We start from the raw sequence: 6,201 nt of genomic DNA on the forward strand, positions 1-6,201 counted from the left end.
CCATATATTGACTCATTTGTCATTGTCTTCATTGATGACATTTTGATCTACTCACGCAGTAAGGAGGAGCATGAGCAGCATATGAGAGTAGTGCTTCAGACATTGCGGGAACAAAAGCTATATGCTAAGTTCTCTAAATGTGAGTTTTGGCTAGAGTTTGTAGCATTTTTGGGACATATCGTATCGGGCGAAGGTATTAAAGTTGATCCCAAAAAGATTGAGGCAGTTTAGAATTGGCATCGTCCCACTTCGGCGACGGAGATCAGGAGTTTTCTGGGTTTGGCAGGTTATTATCGTCGGTTCGTGGAAGGTTTTTCATCTATTGCAGCACCTTTGACCAAATTAACCCAGAAGGGTGCTCCATTCCGATGGTCCGATGATTGTGAGGTGAGCTTTCAGAAGCTCAAGACATCATTGACTACAACACCAGTGTTAGTGTTGCCTTCTGGTTCGAGGATGTATACAGTGTATTTCAATGCTTCGCGCGTTGGCTTGGGTTGTGTATTGATGTAGGAAGGGCAAGTTATTGCATATGCTTCACGTCAGCTGAAGCCCCACGAAAAGAATTATCCGGTACATGATTTGGAGTTAGCTGCGATTGTTCACGCTCTTAAGATTTGGAGGCATTATCTTTATGGGGTGTCTTGTGAAGTTTACACTGATCATCGCAGTTTGCAACATTTGTTCAAGCAGAGGGATCTAAATTTGAGGCAGCGTAGATGGCTGGAGTTACTAAAAGATTATGATATTACTATCTTGTAGTCCATACCCAGAATAATTTCAAAATCGGTCATCTCAAGCAATAGGAGATCTGCTCTAGTTCCATAACCACAGAATGTAATAATACAGGACCGGTAGATCCGATCCACAACAACAGAATCGCCCACAGGAGTGGACACATAAACAGGAGTACTCAAGGACTCACGAGAAATGCCCAAGAATGGAGCAAATAGAGATGACACATATGAATACGTAGATCCCGGATCAAATAATACTGAGGCACCTTTGCCACAAACAGAAATAATACCTGTAATCACGGCATCTGAGGCCTCCGCATATGGTCTAGCCAGAAAAGCATAAAATCGAACTGGAGCGCCAACTGGCTGGCCTCCGCCTGGATGACCTCCACCTCTAGGACGGCCCCTACCCACCTGCCCTCCACCTCTGGGTGGTCGGACTACTGGTGGAGCAACTGGTCCGGTAAGCATAGGCTGCTGACCGTGCTGTACTGGTTTACCCCGAAGCCTGGGGCAAAACCTCCGCATGTGACTGGGATCCCCGCACTCGTAACAACTCTTTGGTGCGATGGGTTGCTGACTAAGTGTCTGACCCTGGGGACCTGAATACCCACTGGGAGGACCCTGAATAGCTAGTGGGCGGTAAGAACTCTCTGGGATAGCATTGAGATAAGGTCGCACTGGAGCACCTCGAGGAGGTGGTGGTGCTGGATATGGGGGTCTGCTGGACTGTCCCCTCACGAACTGACCTCTGCCCCCGGACGGAGCACCTCTGAACTCTCCATAGTACTTGAACCGCTTATCTCTCATAATCTGCTCTCGGCTCCGCTGACGTACACCCTCAATCCTCCGGGCTATCTCCACAACTCGCTCATAAGAAGTACCCATCTCAACCTCTCGAGCCATAGTGGCCTGAATACCAGTATGTAAACCGGCTACAAACCTTCGCACTCTCTCCGCCTCAGTAGGAAGTATCATTAGTTCATGGCGAGATAATTCAGAAAACCTCGCCTCATAATCGGTCACTGACATCTAACCCTGCTGGAGCTGCTCAAACTGAAACCGCAACTCTTCCCTCTGGGAGGGTGGAATATACCTGTCCAAGAAGATACGAGTGAACCTGTCCCAAGTCATGGGAGGAGAATCTGCTGGTCTGCCAAGAGCATAAGACTGCCACCATCTACGGGCTCTACCCTCTAGCTGAAAAGTAGCGAAATCAACCCCATGGGACTCGAATATCCTCATGTTGTACAGTCTATCCTTGCAATGATCAATGAAATCCTGTGGATCCTCATGTCGCTCACCCCCGAAGACAGGAGGATGTAGCCTAGTCCATCTGTTCAATAGTTTCTGAGGATCCGCGGCTACAGCTGGCCTGGGCTCAGGTGTAGCTGATGCCACTGGCTGGACTCCACCCATGGGTAGTGCACCCTGGGTCTGATATACAGCAGCTGCTTGTCCATGAGCCTGCGCGGTAGGGGTCTGTGCTCCCCCGCCCGCCTGAGATGTGGCTGGGTCTACCGGAAATAAACCGGCCTGAGTCATATTATCCATGAATCGCAGCATACGACCCAAGACATCCTAAAATCCCGATGCAGATGTGAAGTCCACCGGAGCTGGCTCTGCCACAGGCACCTCACCTTGCTCCTCAATAATGGGATTCTCTGCTGGATCCACTGGCGGCATAACCGGAATAGTCCTGGGACGTCCTCTCCCTCTACCACGGGCTGGAGCCCTCCCTCGGCCTCTGTCTCGGCCTCTAGCAACTGGGGGAGTAGCTCTTCCCTGGTCTGAAATCTCATTAGAGCGTGTTCTCACCATCTGTGAGAGAATAAGAGAAGGATATTTAGTACTACATCAATTGCACGATAGAATATGAAGAAATGTAGTTTCCTAACACCATATAGCCTCTCGAAGATAAGTACAGACGTCTCCGTACCGATCCGCAAGACTCTATTAGGTCTGCTCATAACTTGTGAGACCTACGTGAACCTAGTGCTCTGATACCATGTTGTCACGACCCAAATTCGCCTATAGGTCGTGATGGCGCCCAACACTACATCTAGGCAAGCCAACTATTAAGTCAAACATACATTTGTTAAACTTTTATTCCAAGAAGATAATAAAATACCAATTTCCACTAATGTGTGTGCCAAGACCCGGTGTCACAAGTGAATAAGCATCTAGTAGATTATACAAAACTCCAAATACTGTCTGAAATACAATAGACATAATAGAAATATCAGAAGAGACACTGGTAGCTATAGAACTGCTCAGAAAGGCAGCTCACCACTATGCCTCGGGATAACGTGGGTATGTGATGATAGGTCCTCCACTAGTACCTGTCTCAGATCCTGCACAAAAAGTGCAGCAAGTGTAGTATGAGTACGTAAACAACGTATACCCAGTAAGTATCAAGCCTAATCTCAAAGTGGTAGAGATGAGATGGCCGACTTTGACACTCACTATAGGTCAATAATAATTGAAGTAAAACTAAGATATTTAAATCAGCATGATTTACAGAATTTACAAATAATTTATTTACTCAGCGAAAATAATCAAATTCCTTCGAATGTAACAATTCTCAATATATTAATTAAATTCCTTCAACTCAAATAATTTCCAATTTATCAATTAAATCTCATTTACAGGAGTAACAATTAATTCCTTAACAAGCAAGAATAATAATTCATTAAATTCCAAGAATTTTTCCAATTTATTAATTAGGTTCTCAATCTGAAATAAATTATTAAAGTATCGTGTAATTATTATTATTAAGCACGATTTCTGCCGAGGACGTACGGCCCGATCCAGAGTATCGTGTACACTGCCGAGGGACGTGCGGCGCGATCCATAGATGCATCTATCCTGCCAAGGCGTTCGGCCCACTCCACAAGAAAGGAGGACATTTTCTTATGTGCCTCCGGAAGGACAGTATGTTTATTATATGATAAATTTGGGAGGAGAACAATTTCTTTTGACAATTAATTGATTTAAAAATAAATCAAGCCTATGAGATTTTCATCCTTTAATATCTTTATCAAACAATTCACAATATATTCATATATATATATCAATTAATATTAATTATTCATATATATATATATATATATATCAATTAATATTAATTAATCAAAGAATACAATTTACACAAGTAATACATGCTTTGAGTCCTAAACTACCCGGACTTTAGCATTAATAGTAGCTACGCACGGACTCTCATCACCTCGTGCGTACGTAGCCCCCACAATTAGCAATAATTATTTAATCTTAATCACCTATGAGGTAATTTTCCCCTCACAAGATTAGACAAGAGACTTACCTCGTCTTGCTCCAATTTAATCCACAATTTTACCTTTTTCACGATTATCCAACTCCATCTGGCTCGAATCTAGTCAAAATAATTCGATACAATCACTAAATATTATAGGAATCAATTCTATAAGAAAATACTATATTTTTAAGAAAAGATCCCGAAATTAATTAAAAATTTGCTCGCAGGGCCCATATCTCGAAATCCAGCGAAAGTTACGAAATCCGACAACCTATTCAATTACGAGTCCAACCATACTAGTTTCACTCAAATCCGACTCCGAATCGATACCGAAATCTCAAAATTTTGTTTCTATGAGATTTCTAGATTTTTCCAAATTTCAATCTCAAAACACTAATTAGATTGTGAAAACAATGATATACTTGTATATGTAGACCAAATCCGAGTTAGAATCACTTATCCCAATGTTTTTCCCTTGAAAATCTGCCAAAAGTCGTCTCTGCTCAAGCTCAAGTTCGTCAAAAATGGCAAATGGGACGAATGCCCTCTCTTTATAACACTGCCCAGCAGCCTTCAGAACTGGCCCTCGAACGGGGCCTCGATCATAGGCTCGAGCCTGGACCTCGGTCATGGCCTCGATCAGGGCATCGAGGTTGGGCCTTCGATCATAGCCCTCGAGCCATACCTTCGATCATGCCCTCGAGCCTTGCCTTCGATCTCGGCTTCGATCAGGGTATCGAGGTTAGGCCTTCGATCATAGCCTCAATCATGGCATCGAGCTTGAACCTTCGATTGTGACCCTCGATCTTGGGTCTCAATCCTGACCCTCGAGATGGACCTTCGATCAGGGCATCGAGCATGGGTCTCGATCCTAGCCCTCGAGCATTACCTTCGATCATGCCCTCGAGCCTTGCCTTCGATCGAGGCTTTGATACTGAGCCTCATCCCTGGCTTCGACTCAGGCCTCGATCTGAGGCTCGATATCTGGGGCTCGATCTGAGGCTCGATATCTGGGGCTCGATCTGAGGCTCGATCAGAGCCCAGAATATGCAGCAGAAGAGAAAATTGCAGCACCTTTTTAAGTCCAACTTTTGATCCGTTAACCATCCGAAACTCACCCGAAGCCCTCGGGACCTTAACCAAATATACCAACAAGTCCTAAAACATCATACGTACTTAGTCGAACCTCTAAATCACATCAAACAACGCTAAAACCATGAATCATACTCCAATTCAAGCTTAATGAGACTAAGAGTTTTCAACTTCTACATTCAATGCCGGAACCTATCAAATCAACTCCGATTGACCTCAAATTTTACACACAAGTCATAAATTACATAACGGAGCTATAAAAATTTTCGGAACTGGATTCCGACTCCGGTATCAAAAAGTCAACTCCCCGGTCAAATTTTCAAACTTTAAATTCCTATTTTAGCCATTTCAAGCCTAATTTCACCACGGACTTCCAAATAAAATTTCGATCACGATCCTAAATCCAAAATCACCATACGGAGCTGTTGGAATCATCAAAATTCTATTCCGGGGTCGTTTTCTCAAAATGTTGACCGAAGTCAAACTTAATACATTAAGGCCAACTTAAGGAACCAAATGTTCCGGTTTCACTCCAAACACTTCCAAATCCCGAACCAACCATCCCCGCAAGTCATAAATCATTACAAGTACCTACAGAAAATTTTATTTTAAGAAACGGGGTTCTAAAAATTAAAATGACCGATTGGGTCATTACATTCTCAATCTTCGTTATTGATTAGATTGGTTGCTGCCCAAGCAATTTGTTGTTTTACAATCTAACACTTGAGAAGTATAGAACTTTACATGAGCTTTTATTTCTTTTTGAGATTAGTTGTAATTCTGGCTGATGTCTTTTTCTTTTTTCTCTCGATTAATACTTGGTTCAAGATTTTTTTTTGTCCATTATTGTTTTGCAGTTCGGATATCGCAAAGAGGCCTGCTTTGCACCTATTAAAGTCATGCATTGATTCATGTGTATTTCAAGAATGAACCACTTGAGCAATATATTTCATCCAGTCGTGGTTACTAAAAATAGTTGTCTCAAATTATTTATCATTTTAGAAGTTTAAGACAAAATTGATTGCTTTTTTTCTTTTTTACCCTTAGTAATAATTGTTCTTGAAGATGGAAATAACACATAAATAGAATAAATATTTA

The sequence above is a fragment of the Nicotiana tomentosiformis genome, chromosome 6 (assembly GCF_000390325.3).
Source record: "Nicotiana tomentosiformis chromosome 6, ASM39032v3, whole genome shotgun sequence".
In the NCBI taxonomy this organism is placed as follows: Eukaryota; Viridiplantae; Streptophyta; class Magnoliopsida; order Solanales; family Solanaceae; genus Nicotiana; species Nicotiana tomentosiformis.